Here is a 16,243-nt window from a genome sequence, read left to right as displayed (position 1 = left end):
CGCCAAAATATCTCTTGGGAAGTGGGTTGGCTTTTGGCTTTTTGATTTTTTTTTTACTATTTTAATCTGGGGTTAAAAAGTTTAGTTTGGAAAAGCCTTTCTGTTTTTTTGGCTTTTTGTGAGAGAAGGAAGGCAATGATTATAGGTTGGATGTGATGTTTTGTCTTATTAGACAAAAAAGTTTATTTTATTTTTTGTGGCTAAAATAGCCAAAAAAAAACCCTCAAGATTGGCTTCCCAAACGGAGCATTAATTAGTTCGAACAATGCTAGGTATTATGAAAAATATTTTATAAAAATGATTATGAAAGATTTTTAATCATTAGATTAGATATATAATAAGTTACAAAGTGTAATATAAAAATAGAGATTTGTTCATGATCATTTTTATGAAATATTTTTCATGATACTTGTTTTTCATTTAGTCCACGTGACGTGATCAAGAAGTGAACAGTTTTAGGAGAAATTATTCATTGGTCAGAGGGCACCACGTTACTGATGCCAGGTGGTGCACCATTTCAATAGCTGCGCACCACCTGTCTATATTGTCAGTTGCTCTGCAACATAAATAACACAACTAATACATTAAAAGCCTCTGAACGGCGTTAACGTTAGAGATTTAAAATAATTTTTTATTGAATAATGCTATATGCATTAATTAATATATTAATTTATATACAAATTGATAATGTGATATAATTTTAAATATTTTTAATATTTATAATTTGTGTAATGAGTGGAATCAATAATAATATCATAATTAATGTTGATACACTAGTTTCTATACTAATTAGTGCATATAATCTCACTCTTTTTTATTATTATAGATTACTGCCCCAACTCCAAAATTAAGAGTGTGTTTGGTTTATGTTTTGAGATAAATTTTTTTAAAAAAAAAAAAAAAAAAAAAAAATTGGAGAGAAAGTTTAAAATTTTTTGGGGTTTGTTTGGTTATATATTTTGAAAATAATTTTGAAGTTTGGAAATTTGGGATGATTTGATATTTTGTTATAATTGAGTAGATGTGTGTGAGAGAAAAAGTGATTGAAAAGGAAAGAGAAAAGAGAAGAAAGAAAAAGCAATTGATTAATGTATAGGAAAAAAGAGTGATTTTAGATTTTTTTTTTTTTTTCAAAAAATTTGAACTAAACAAAATTTAAAATTTTTTTTTCAAAAATTATATTTTGAGATGCAAACCAGACACGTCGTTAAAGTTTGAAAATTTTGAATTCAAACCCACTCAATCTAAACCAACATTTGTCTTCCTCCTCTGTTCAATCTCTCTCTAAATTTCTTCAGATTTGCAACGCAGTATAGACCAGCATCATTCACCAGTACTCATCGGAACCAGGTACTACTATCATCGTCGACTATCACCGTCACTATTACCATGCCGCCACCACCGTTTGGAGCAGCAACATTGGCACTATGTTGCTGTCCATATCTATCATCGATGATTAACTCTCTCTCTCTCTCTCTCTCTCTCTTTCTATGTTTGTGTATTTCTTCCTCTTCTTTTCTCTGTATTTCTCAAATCATCATACTCACAAAAACAAACCCAAAAAAGGAAAAAGAAAAGGAGATAAAACTGAATGTTGAAGCTTGATTGGCGCATCAAACTCAGTTTTGGACGTCATCTCCATGACAACAAACGTTAATGTAAAATACATGTTCGAAATGCTAATATCAAGAAAACTTGTGGCCTTGTTTGGGAAGTGGCTATCAAGAAAACTTGTGAATTCCTTTGCTTTGCCAATAGATAAGGCTATTCCCTTTATGATATACCAGTATAAATATATTTTAAAAAATACATCTGTTTAATGACGATTTAATTTGGTTATGAAATTTTATGATGTCTAGTTAAAAAATAAGTGATTTTAAGTGTGGAATGAAGTGACTTTAGTTATAAAAATTATGATATTTTGTTATGAATGATAGTCACAAGTTAAAACCATCATACAATTGAAATTTTATTATGATCCAAATTAATACATCATTATAAACATCTAAAATTTTATTCATTTTGTTCAATTGTTTTTGGAAAAAACAAAAGATTCAAAACTAATTTTAAATTTTTTTTTTCATTTTTTTGGGGGTAAAAATATTTTTTAAGAATTTGAAAATATTATTTTTAAATTTATTTTTGTAAAAATAAATTTTTTTTCCTTTTTGAATTTTTTTTTAGAAAACTAATTCTAAAAATAAAACCAACATAAACTTAAAAATTGCTTTTAAAATTAAACCAAACAAAAATATGATCAAAATGAATGACAGTTACAACTATTTTCTCTAAATTTTTAATGTATTTGATACAGTTTTTTTTTTTTTTTGGGAACAATGTAATTGACAGAGTTGCATTGTGGCATTTCGGTGGACTTATCATGGGGTTCACATCGATAATCTGAATCGTTCAATATTTATGATTCGTCGAGTAATTTAATCCTTTAAAGAAATTACGTTAATTAGATTTTGATAGCCATTTGATCAATTCAAATTTATGTTAACGGCAACTATGATTTTAAAAATAAATTGACACAAATGTAATATGATCAAATAATTATTAACATCCTATTAATATAATTTTTTACAAAAAATAAAAACTCAACAAATGCTACAAATTAAACTATTTAGATTATTGATATGGACCTCGTTGTGAGCCCATAAAGGCCCAACAAATGCTCCAATTGAAAAACTCAATTGGAAACAAGCTGCTCCCGAAAAAAAAAAAAAAAAAAAAAACCCTACGCACCAGCCACATTTCACCACAAAGTGAAAATCTAAATTTCATTGTTTTAAGCTTTTGCTTTTCTGAATTAGAAGCAATGAGACACTTTTGAAACTGTTTGGGTTGCTTATCTAGGGAATTTCAGTTACACAAAAAATTGAAATCATCATAATAAGAATATAATATGTTAGTAAACATCATTCGAGCTTTATCTATTGTAATGGATTGACACGTCGTAATGTTATTCTTTAGCACTATATGTAGGACTAAATTATTTATTTAGTCATTATATTGATTCACATGATATGATAATATGAATTAAAGATTTGACAGGATTATGATTTCGTATTTTTTTATTACAATTAATTGGTAAATAAAGAAGAGTGTTTTCCAAGTATCCTACTTTGATGAGAAAGTGAAATCATTGTTGAATAAGGAAATTGGTCATCTCTCTACCTATAAAAGGGCATTCAGACTACCCATCAAATTAATTATGAATTCAGTGTATTCTAAAGAGGGTCAAAAGAGAGAAGCCTTTTTCCCACTAATATTGATATTAGGTTTACGTTCAATCAATTATGGATCACTCGAAGGTTTCACATAACTCACTACAGGAAAAAAGGGATATAGCAACGTTTTGTTTACGACGTTTATAAAAACGCCGCTATTTTTCAATTAAAACAACGTTTAAAAACGTTGTATTAGATTTCTTTTAAACATAATCTCCGCGTGTTAATGCCTAACGCCGTTACCCACATCCTAAAGCCCTAAAGCTGCGATTTCTCTCTCTCTCTCCCTCTCTCTCTATCGAGCTCGAATTCATTCTGAGCAAAATTGATTTGCGATTTGCGATTTCTCTCTATTTCTCGCTCCAGATTTGCGATTTGCGATTTGGAGATTTGAATCTGAGCGATTAAAGTTCTTAATCTACTCCTTCAGATTTGTTCTCAGTCTACTCTCTCGCTCGATTTCAAGCACGCTCTCTGTCTCGATTTCGAAAACTCTCTCTCTCGCTCGATTTCAGATCTGGCGATGATTTGAAGGCCACCACTTGGACTGCAGATTTTGAAGCTTGGTTCTCAATTTTGTGAGTTTCAATTTGTTTAGCTATTTCTTTTTCTTCAAATGTTGACTCTATTTCCCATTTTCATTGTCTTGATGTAGCATATTTGTGACTCATTAAGAGAATTGAGATATATCTGGTATTGTTTAGACTACAATGATGGCATGAGGCGTTTGGATCTGATCCGGACCTGAATTGTGAACCCTGTACTCAACACCCTCAACTTAAATCTTTAGGTATAAAATTTGTTTTCTTTTACTATCTATAAAGGTGTATACCTGCCATCTCAGAATAGTTCAATGTTAAACATTTTTATCCAATTTTCTCTGCATAAGGTCAAAACAACCAGATCATGAGTGGTTTCTGCTGTTTCTGATCAATTGATATATATATATATATATTGTTGCTATATATGTTTATTTGGATGCTTTAGAAGTGGCTGGTAGAAGTACTAAAATTTCATATCTCATGAGTTACATGATTTGATTTTTAGCTGAGGGAAAATTATACATGTAGTTTTTGTAGATTGTCTTTTGTTTTTTTTTTGTAGTTTTAATTGAATCAACTCTAAGTTGAATTTTTCACATTATGTCAATTTAGTTTAATCCATAATGCATGTTTAGAAATTGCAATGAAATGAAGCGGCAAAGTAATCCATTCACTCTACTTAAATGGTCCATTTCCTTTTGAGTGAGCTATTTTACCCTTAATTTCTGTTCAATTACTTAACAAATATTATTAATTAGACTAAATTAACATAATGTAAAAAAGTAAAGGAAAAATTGAATAGAATTAGAACCTAAATTGACATGATAGACAAGTTACACAAACCACATTTATAATTTTTCCTTTAAATTAATTTAAAAAAAAATCAAATTGTATGATTATAATTGGTGAGACAGAGGGACATGTTCATTGTTAGGCCCTTCCAATGCTTTACTTTCTTATATAACACAAGCAACACTAATGTTAGCATTTCCAAAACACTTTTCTTGCTTTCAAATTCAAATGGTATTGCTGTTGTAAACTCCTAAAACCTAGGAAAGTGCTTTAAAAATGCTAGTTAAACTATTGGATCTTCATTGAAACATGTAACTGCTAGCATCTCAATGACAATACTTTCTTACATGACACTAGGCACAGTGATGTCTGTTATCATTTCCAAAACACTTTTCTTGCTTTCAAATTCAATCATTGCATTGATATTAACTAATAAAAACTAGGAAAGTACTTTAAAAAAAGAAGCTACATAAGTCACTCAAAAATAGGCATTTTTGCTAAGTGCAGGTATTGGCAGGCAGTAGGGGAGAGGAAAGGAGAATCCCATGAAAACACCCATTCCCTACATTATCATATTCGGCATGCCACCCCACCAAATAGTATACATGAATCTCACTTGGCAGGCATGCTTGCGAGCAGTCTGAGCATATGACATAAAGATGAGACAGTGGCAAAGTTCAGTTTTGAGATTCAAGGTGAATGTTTTTATCATACGCCAATGCTGAGTTGACTGTTTTGTTGAGTGGCTGTGCTTTGGCAAGATGCCCTAAATATAACCTTATAAATATCAAGTTACCTTACAACTTTCAGTCGGCAAAGAGCACTTCCATTTTTGAGTAACAAAAGTGCACGATTAGCAGAGGCGACTCAACAAAATTCAAGGAGCAGGTACTGCTCATTGCTGTTTATTTGCATTCATATGTTACTGCAGCTGCCTGCTCAGAACAAGTGAAGAGGTGAAATTTCACTTCTTTCAACTTTGAGGGATGCTTGTATCTGTGCCAGTGTTGACATAGTGAGGACAACATTCGTCTTTTAACTGAGGAAATCCACATGGGCAATCAGTAAGGTCATGGTCTCTTTGTTTCTCAGCTTTACCATTTCTCTCGATTTTGAATTTTTAATGATCCTTCCACTACTTCAGTGGTACTAGAAGAGAAGGTTCCCCTGATTTTCCATCTCTTGACAGTTAGGTAATAGTAATCTTCTCATAACAGGCCCTTACAAGTGGCTTTTAGGAAGATCAATACTTACTCTGACTCCTAGCACATATAATGTTGCAAAGGTTTTTCTAATAGGTCAGAGATACTAGCAATTTTTAGAAACCCCTCTTGCGCACTTACAGCTATGCCATAAAGAAGAAAGATGAGACCAACTGCAGATTTATTTGAATCATTGCTGGCTTTGGTGGTTGACATGCCTTCCTCACTTTAGATGGTATGAACAATAGGTAATGGCCTTTTTCTTTTCTTTATTTTTTCTTTACTTATTTATTTATTTTTCTTTTTTCCCTTGTGTATGTATAAATTGTTGAAATTTATAGTTATAAACCCTTGTATTGAAGTAATTTTTGTATGTGGATAAAGTATATGCTATGTGGTACCTTCTACTATTGTGATTGGCTTTAACAATAGGGTCCACTACATTTATGTTTGGTGTTTGGGAAACAATATGGGGCATTGAAATTGAGTTCTATGATTTCACATGGGATATACTTTATTGTGGCATTTTCGCACAAGTATGCTACTCGGTTTGTCAATTTTTTTAGGACACCTTTGTAGTTTCCTTTTATTAATAATTTTAGAAAGCTGATTTGGGGCCAAACAAAGAAAAGAAAAATATAAAAATCAAAAATTAAAAATACACCCACATTGCATATCCTACATTTATATTCTTTTACATGGTAAATAATAAAATAAAATAAAAAATTGTCGTATCCCTACCATGTCCATATCTGTACGTGTCCGTACTTCTTAGCTTCAAAATAATTCTAGCCAGTTGTGTGTTGTAACTTAACTGGTCACATGTTGCATTGCTTTGGTCAACCTCGCCCCTATAATGGCTCTCCTGGGGCTTGAAAGTAATTGTACCTGGCATTTAGCTGCCTTATGCGCTGAATAGATCCACTGTATGTGCATCCCAATTGTAAGCTACTACATGATTGGTTATTTTGGCTTATGACCACAGATTGTGATCCATCAATTAAACTGCAGTTTTTTTTTTTTTTTCATTGGGTTGATTTTGTGGATAGAAAAAACTGTCAACCCAGACTCAGTAAACTGGCCAAATAGACGGTCTTACTAGCTTCTAAATTCATCTGAACTTGATGTTGTATTGCAAAAGACACGTGGTTATGCCTCTTCTTTTTGAATATATTTATTTATTTGTTTTTGTTTTCTGCTTGACAAAACTACTTGGCTTTACTTCTGCTTAGTTTGATGGGAATTTTGTCTTCCATTTCTTTCCTTTTTGGGTATTTTAGAAGAAAAGTTATAACATGTGAGATCTGAATGTGCAGATCTTGCAATGCACTTGCTAACCTTTTTAGTTGCTTTAGCGGCAGGCCTGAGACATGCATCCTCAAGCACGAGGAAATGCACACATTTCTACTGGGGTAGAGTCCACCACAAAAGGTTAGATATATTTCAGTAAATTAATTATGATATATCTGTAGAATTATAATTATGATATTGATACTTGCTGCTCATAAATCAGTTTAGGATTATAGATTTTGATACATTCTACCCTCTCCATTTGTTTCTCATTGTATGTGATCCATCCTTTTATCTTCTAAAGCCCCTAAATCTTATGGGTAGACAAGGGTGAATTGATTAGGTTTCAGGTCATTAATTGTCAACAAACTACAATAGGACAACAAGTGCAATAATTTATATGGAGAGGTATGGGTTGAAAGTGAAGAATACTTTTGGTTTTTAAAATCTGTCATCACAATAGGACAAGCAAGTGCAATAATTTTAGTATATTTGCAAAGAGAATAATCAATTTCAATGTTTCTCTTTGTGTCTTGTGTATAATTGTATAGTTAAAATACAATGTATAAAGAGAAATAGAGAATTGTATAGATATTGATTGTATTATTGATTGATGAATGTTATGGTGTGTTGAGCTCTCTCCTTTATAGAGGAGAGGGAGAACAATTACAAACCGAAAGTAGAAGCACAAACCAAACAACATTATTAAAGGTACATTATTAAAGCATACTAATTATTATACTAACCTAATTATTAAAGCAACATTTTACATATTATATTCTAACAGCCCTCCTCAAACTCAAGGAGGATAGGAACCAACCAACTTGAGTTTGGAGAGAGTAACAAAATAGAAAAAATAAAATAAAATAAAAATGGATAGGAGACACTGTATGGTCGTGTCAGACCGTTGTAGAAGACTGTATGGTTATGGCAGACCGATGTAGAAGACACTGGCTTGTGTTGGACCGATGTAGAAGACAGTTTATGGGGTCATGTCGGACCGTGGTAGCAGACAATGTTGTGACAGTTTACGGAGTCTTGCTGGACCCTTGTAGAAACTAACCAGAATCAATGTCGGGACAGTTTACAGAGTCTTGTCGGACCTATGAAGGAGCTAACCGGAATCAATGTCGGGACAATTTACAGAGTCTTGTCGGACCCATGAAGGAGCTAACCGGAATCAATGTCGGGACAGTTTACAGAGTCTTGTTGGACCCCTAAAAAGTCGCACCCTCAAAAGGTGTGCCTAATCTTTCAAAAGGCGTGCCATCAAAAAGCGTGCCCAATCCATCAAAAGGCGTGCCATCAAAAGACGCGCCCATGTTGTCGTCGAGCGCCGAGCGACGCATGATGCGCGTGTCTGCCTTGGCTATTTAACCAAGGTTGAGGTGGAGGCTGTGCAAACCAGTCTGAAACCGCCGAACATTTGCATTCTGAAATACTCTGTAAACACTCTGTAACCAATCCTTCTCTGAAAGTACCAGTCGGAAATCGCTGCTTCGCTGAAACACTCAGCAACCCAAAAACATGGCCTCTTCTTCCCGTCCAGCTACCCAGAACATGGCCTCCTCTTCCCGTGGTCTGCTCACGCTCTTTCCAGACCTGAACGAGTCCACAAGAGAAATAACTGGTGCGGTGGCCCTCGAACCGCAACCAAGCGCCTCTGGTTTTGCGCCGTTGAACTTCGCTATGCAATCAGTGGAGAAAAAAATGGCAGTGCAAACAGATATTGAGGCCAATCAGTATACTTTGAAGTCATGTGTGGAGACCATGACGGCGGTCACAAACTTGTCGCACCGGCTGCAGAGTAGGACAAATGAGGTGCAGCAGTTAAACGCCCAATTGGCTCTGCTCCAACGCATGTATAAGGATGCGCGAGCAGAGATAAGTGTGCTAAAGGCGGAAAATAAGGAGCTGAAGCGGAAGGCCACCGTGATGTTCCGATTTGGAGGTCCGCCATATGCTGCAGTGGAGGAGCAGGGAGTAGTGATCGTGCCCAGTGGAGTGGGAAACACGGAGGCAACACCGGCAAGGGCCGCCCAGGATGGAGGCAAGAAGAAGAGACCGGCGGCAGAGTAGAGAAGAAAAATCCCACTGTTCCGATTTGTGTTGGTTTTGTTTTGTTTTGTTTTTTTTTTTTTTTTTGTGTGGTGTAAAATGGTGATCGGGGTGAGCCCCGACATGAATAAAATGAGTTTGGTGTGCAGTTCGTCTTCTTCCTTTTTTTTTTTTTTTTTTTGTGCAAAAAATAATAATGGAAAAAAAGGATTAAAAATAAAGTGAAAGAAAAATAAAAAAGAAAGAAATAATAAGAATATATGTGAAATCAAAACGAGAGAGTGAGGGAAAAAGGAGAGTGGTTCACGTGGGTTTCTTGGCCCACGGTTTTGTGAAAACCTGCAATGGGTTTGGTATATATATATATATATATATATTTTGTTTTGTTTTAATAACAATAATAATAATATATGAAAGGCGAAAGCATGTGCCCCAGTGGGTTGGAAAGTGAAAAAAATGAGAGAGAGAGTGGGGTACATGATGATGAGGATGATAAGAATAATAAAACGAATAAAAAAAAAATTGGTTTGTATAATGTGGTGGCTTTATTCAAAAAGTGAAAACTTTGTCCCTGAGTTGATAGAATGATGTATAGAGAGAGAAAGAGAGAACTGTTTGCTTTACCACCAGGAGTGATGGTAGAAGAATTTGAACTTTTGTCAGACAATTGATTCTTTGTGAGTCTTTGCCTCGTGAAGCAAAGCATCTAATAGCCCACTGTTCCGAGGTGAAAGACAATCCGACTGGAGAGTCCTAGATGGTGGAGACTGAATAAAAGCATCCACTGACTCAAGCAAAGCTGGAGGAGAAGATGAACCCTAGCTACTGAAATCAATTTCTGGATATTGGAGTGAATGGAGGGAGAGATATAACCAGTCATGAAACCGATGCGGTGGGATTTCTCGTAGATGGGGTCTTCGGACTCGCCGCGGAGGTTGATGTTGGCGACTCGGCGTGTGGTGGGGTCGCAGCTCACGCCGAACCAGTTGTGGCAATAGTCGGTGCCATTCCAGGAGTTGAATATGCCCAAGTGGTGGGGCTCGTGTAGGACAGCTCTCAAGGCCATCAAGGCTGCTCGATCCGACGGTAGGCACGAGAACACGGCGGAGCTCATAGACAGCAAGAGAGCTGGAATGAAGATGAGGCTTCCCATAAACCTGATAGGGTGTGCAGATTTTTTATTTTTTATTTATTTTTTATTTTTTTTTGCAGTAGCTGAATGCACTTTCAAGCGCTACATACTGGTGCGGTGCAAGTTCTTGTTGAAAGTTTCCAGTACCAAGCTCCATCAACTGAGGAGCCCGTACAAGTAGCCTCTGTAATTGTTTCAAGTTGACATTCTTATTGACCTTCAAAACACTTAATGACTTGCACCTAGCAACAAGTCTCTCAAGGGCATCAAAACTGACATCACTGTGCAGGCTGGACAAGTTCAGTACTTCTAATAGGTGAAAGGAGAGAGATCTGCCATGGAAGAAGCTACATGTATTGATAGAGATGACAGCGGAATAGGTTGAGGTCCGGCGGACGGCTAAGGTGAGATTGCCGCCCGCCGGTGAAGCGAAAATACTAGGTTCTAAACCCGCTCTGATACCAAGTTAAAATACAATGTATAAAGAGAAATAGAGAATTGTATAGATATTGATTGTATTATTGATTGATGAATGTTATGGTGTGTTGAGCTCTCTCCTTTATAGAGGAGAGGGAGAACAATTACAAACCGAAAGTAGAAGCACAAACCAAACAACATTATTAAAGGTACATTATTAAAGCATACTAATTATTATGCTAACCTAATTATTAAAGCAACATTTTACATATTATATTCTAACATGTATATATGTATATTTTTTTTGTGAATGAATGGAATCTCTTTCTTGAAATGTACTAAAAAATAATGATAATCAAAAGCTTATATTTATATGGGAAGGCAAATGTAAATAAATAGTTAAAGCAAGTTATCGTAGTTTTCATTGCCCAGAATTTCAATTTAACTTGATAAAGGCATTCCTCTTCTTAGGTGTTTTTGCTTATGTGGAAGTGGAATGTATGTTTAAAATAAAATATATTTGAGTGCTACTTTTCCGAAATTTGCTGTGGATTTCATATTTTGGTTAAATACCTCTGTTTAATCTGTGTAATGGCACACTCTATGATTATATTATGAGTGCCAAAGTATATGATGTTGGTCACTTGAGGTTAGAGCTCTGCCTCAACAAGATTTCTTGGAGTTGGCCCAACATGAACCAACAATCTGTGATCATTTTTATTTTTATTTATTTAAGTTGGTTTCTGATTCTTGCTTATATCACAGAATGTGTTTTGCCTGCCTAGTTTGTTGCCAACCCATTTAGTGTTCTATATAGTTGAAGAAATGGTACAAGAAATAAGCCAATTTGAATGTATATATTATGCAAATAAAAATTAAGCATTATTTATATTTCATTGTTGTTTTGCAGCTTGTTGGAAGCCATTGATCTCATCCTCTCAGGTGCTCAGAATCTTGTGGTACCAATAAAGTCCAATTCAAGAAGAAAACTGCAAGAATCTCCCACAGCTCACAACGGCTATGAATTCTGTTGACCCAAGAAGACGTGATCAGATTTAGTCAAAATTGAAATGAAAACTTGTGATTTTAGAGTTGATATTTCAATATAATTACCAAGACTTTTTGACATTTAATGATTTGCCTCTGCTTCTCTATGTACTGTTTGATGTGTTGGTTGTTTAGATACAGTTTTATTAACTATTGGTATGCATATATAATTACCAAGTTATAAGTGTGTACATATCATAGATGAGTAATATGGCTTTGAAATTGGATGATTTGTGTAGATTGTTGCCTAATTTCATGTGGAATTTGTAGTATCTGGAGGGTGAATTTGAATTTTGTTTTTTTGGATTTCATTATAATGTATTTGGCTTAGTCTAGTGGAAGATTTGTTTTTTTAGATTCATTATAATGCATGTTTTCTGAAATGGTATGCTTTGGACAAAATATTGATATTTATTAATAATAATATGGACCCCAAAAAAAAAAAAAAAAGGTGGCGTTTTTGAAAAAAACACCGTTAAATGATGTCATGCTGACATCACGCGTTAGTATGTGACGGTAAGAGGAGCGGACGTCAACATTTTTGTGGCGTTTTAAAAAACGACGTCTTATATTTTTAGCGACGTTTTTCAAACGCTACAAACCTATTGCGGCGGCCGTATCAACGACGAAAATTGAAAACGTCGCTATTACTTTTTACGGCGTTTTTTAGGATTTTCGCGGCGTTTTTAAAACGCCGGTAAAAATCGAATTTCCTGTAGTGACTGATCCGGCTATATTATTTATTTTCCGTATTATGTTATTATTTGTGAAAATCATAATAGTTCACGATTTTAGATTATGAAAGTTGTTATATGCATAATACTATAAAATTTTTACATGTGGTATCAGAGTCTGTATTCATGAATTATCATGTTTTTCCATTGAATAAAAAAGATTGCTGTATCAATTTATTGTTTATTTTTTCATTAATTGCAAAATATGAAATCCAAATTTGTTCATGCTGGTATTATATCCACCATCTAATGTTTTGTATAGTCTGTGACTTCTCCATAGAAAGTTAGTACTATAAAACTTTCATAATGATACAATCTCCTTTATTTCAATAATGTCTCTTTGTTTTATAGTTTATGTACAAATACGTGAATGTACATTGAGAATATAATAAATCTATTAGCTCGTTATATTAGTATTGCACATAATCACTATCTAGTTAGATCTTTATTGTTTTGAGAGAACTATACGAGTGCGAAATAATCTTCTCGTATAATCCTGTTGATCAAGTTTGCACTCCTCCAAACGCCGTCGCTTTACTCCCTGAAAACACAAACGTGAGCTAACCAGTGGGTGGTGGGTCGTTGAACACACCAAAATTAAATACTAAACTATACCAAATTCAATCAGAATAATGGCAAGTCCAGGTATCGATCCACAGGGACTATAGTGAAATTAAACTAATTTAATTGTTAAATTCCTAAATTAATTTTGATAAAAAGATTGAATGATCATAACCTAATTTAATAACAAATAAATCAAACTAAGGAATTAAATTATCAATAATAAATGAAATTGGATTTACTAAATTGGGGAAAAATCCTAGGGTAGAGAATTCACCACTAACCACATAATTAGGGTTTCCAATTGAAATCAATTATGCTATGGTTTGAACGGATTAATGCTTCGCAACTACAAGCTCAAAGCATTTAACAAGAAGATCATCACATTCAATATACGAGCACGAACCATCTCAAGTAATACGAACCGTTCACTCTAAGCTAAGGTAGTGATACGACTCGTTCCTCGTAGTATGGTTCGTCTCATACCTTGAATGTGAAGGAAAAGAAAACAATTGTATGGATAACATTTAACAATCACAGAAAGTCAAATATTCGAAAGAATAATGAAAATTATATAAAACAAACTTCTAAATCACCATACAAATGTTCAAACCTTTACATAATTAAAAATAAAAAAGAAAACTAAATAATTACATGGCTAGAGTTTCATCAAAACCCTAGAAAAAGAAGACTAGCCACTCATGGAGGAGTGGAAGGAGGTAGAAGGAGAAGGAACCACCATGGGAGACATCTTGGAGCTTTTGTTTATCTTCTTTTTCAAACCCTAGCCTCTCCCTTTAGGTCAAAACAACTTCCGAACCCTAATCCAGCCTTTTACTCGCCTTTTTATACTTCCAATCTCGTCCAAACAGGTTTAAAATGTCGGTTTGACTTTCTTAGAAAAAGTCAACGCACGTGCGGGAAAGTCAACGCACGTGCGAAAAAGTCAACGCACGTGCGGGAAAGTCAACTCTACCCAAATTTTGTCTTTTTGCTCATTTTATGCTCCAACAATGTACAACTTGATTGACACTCAACATACCTAAAATATACAGTTTGACCAATAAGTGAAATTAAGAGATTCTAATAAACGGCCTCAATGATGTACATTTCGGCCTTAATCACATCCCCCAACTTACCATTTGCTAGTCTTCAAGCAAGTAAAATAAAATAAAATTAAACAAAATCTATCTATTTCCTTTTTCGTGGGAAAATGGTTGCATTTAGCATATGCAACAAGCCTTTAAACCACAAGGTTATCCCAGGTGGACGAGTAAAGTCTCGTGAGGGTTTCCAGAAATGATACCCACAAACATTAACATATTCATATATACTCAATAACAAATGACCACACTACTCTACCTAACAATCAACTTATGTACCACTACAGTGTGATATTGCGACATCATGAGTCATTAAAGGCACAGTGGACAAGCATGAAGGAACCTATTGAGTCAAAACCACAATTCAGTTAATACAAAAGTAAAGTTCTCTGTACCTGTGCATGCTAGTAGACAAGTCATGAATACCCTCGGTGTAAAGTGCAATCTCCATATTAGTTAACTATCCACTATAATAGCCCAGTGTAACTCATAATAACACCCATCATATACAGAAAAACTAACTTGTTGCAGCCAAGATTTTCAAGAGTTGTTTTTTTTTATTTTTTATTTTTTAAATGACTGTGTAATGTCCTGATCCATTAAGCTTTCTAATCAACCCATGTAACAAGCATTGGGCCAATGACTCCCAAACCAGACGGTTTTAGGGCACTAGATGTAAAGACACCCCTACGGGCTTAATAACTTGAGTTGAAAAGGCTACGAATCCGAACAAGTCATTCTTCTTATTTTTCCTTAACTGTGCAATGTCCATGTCCCTTAAGCTTTCTAATTAACCCATGTAACAAGCATTGGGCCAATGACTCCCAAACCAGACGGTTTTAGGGCATTAGGTGTAGAGACACCCCTACGGGCTTAATAACTCGAGTTAAAAAGGCTATGGACCCAAACTAGTCAAGTGTTTTTTTTTTTTTTTTTTTTTTTTTTTAAGAATCTTAGCTCCTCATTTATCCTTTTCTGCAACTCTAGTTATTATCAATGATGTACACCAGGGATTATAATAAAAAGATCACTGCTGTGATAGTGTGCTCATGTGAATTAAGGCATATTCATGGCAAGTGTACTAATACCACAAACATAGACAACTCTCCTCGTGCAAACATGGCATGCAAGTATCTACCCAATAAATCCTTTTCATACAAGTCTACTATGCTCTCTAATTAACATATGCAAATATCATCACTCTACTAGCAAAAAGTCACATCAAGTGGAGTAATGCAATCAAGTGAAACATGTATAAGCATGAATTATGAGCCAAATAGCAATGCACAAAAGAAAATATGACCCTCATCCCCCAACTTGAATATAACATTGTCCTCAATGGAAAAGGAAAGAGAAATGAGAGAAAATTACCAGAATTGTAGGTGCGCATCCAGGTAGGTAGAGAGTAACATATATACACTTCACTTTTTTTTTTTTTGAAGAAAAGAAAAAATGAAAAAGAAGAAGGAAAATAAAAATAAAAATAAAAGAGATAAAGCAGTATACAGGCGGGTACTACGGAGAAGCCGGTGGTGGTGGTGGTGGGAAATGCTGGGCAAACAAGGCTTGCATCAAAGCGCGCGTCTCGAAGGCGTCATCCTGACCTTGTTGCCGGATGGCGAGGTTGTCGGCGTGTAGCTGATCAAAGCGCGCCTGAGAATAGTCGCGATGAGCTTGAAAAGTCGTGTGCAACTCCATGAGCCTCTGGTGGTGATCACGAAGAGTACGGTGGACCTGATCGACAGAGTGCTGAAGCTGTAAGTACTCCTCGCGAATCATGTAGAGTGGGTCCCCTTGGGGAGGCACGGGGGGAACAGGATGAGCTGGGTGGTTATGTACGGGGTCCTGGGCCTCATCAACTGGGGCACCTACTGGCTGCGGGATGCGAGATATGCTATGCTGCCATTCTCGCTGGCCGAATATCGGATACCCTCTATCAATCTCTTCATCCTCAGCAATGGGGAGGTGGTTCAGCTCAAACACAAGTGTCAACAAATTGGCGAATGGTAGTGGCCAAGTCAGGTTCTGCAGAGGAGTAGGCCGAACTGCCTCACGTAGAAATTTCTGCAAATGCATCAAAATGAAATCCTCAAGTGGGACCTGATAGCCAAGCTGATACCTGTGTAAAACCC

The 16,243-nt window shown here is 35.1% G+C and overlaps 1 long non-coding RNA gene across 2 annotated transcripts; it reads left to right on the top strand.

Annotated features, from left to right (window-relative positions):
• The first annotated feature begins 5,087 nt into the window (after nt 1-5,087).
• Nucleotides 5,088-11,985, top strand: LOC114320117 (uncharacterized). Of its 2 annotated transcripts, XR_014350532.1 has the most exons (6): nt 5,088-5,262; nt 5,378-5,631; nt 5,712-5,760; nt 5,866-6,017; nt 7,086-7,200; nt 11,577-11,985. It is a non-coding gene; the product is annotated as an uncharacterized LOC114320117 (long non-coding RNA). The 2 variants fall into 2 exon arrangements; XR_014350531.1 differs by lacking the exon at nt 5,088-5,262 and having other exon boundaries at nt 5,275-5,631.
• Nucleotides 11,986-16,243: the final 4,258 nt, after the last annotated feature.

Source organism: Camellia sinensis, chromosome 14 (genome assembly GCF_055761805.1).
Source record: "Camellia sinensis isolate YWXY chromosome 14, ASM5576180v1, whole genome shotgun sequence".
Classification (NCBI taxonomy): domain Eukaryota; kingdom Viridiplantae; phylum Streptophyta; class Magnoliopsida; order Ericales; family Theaceae; genus Camellia; species Camellia sinensis.
This window is presented reverse-complemented; position numbering and strand designations above follow the sequence as displayed.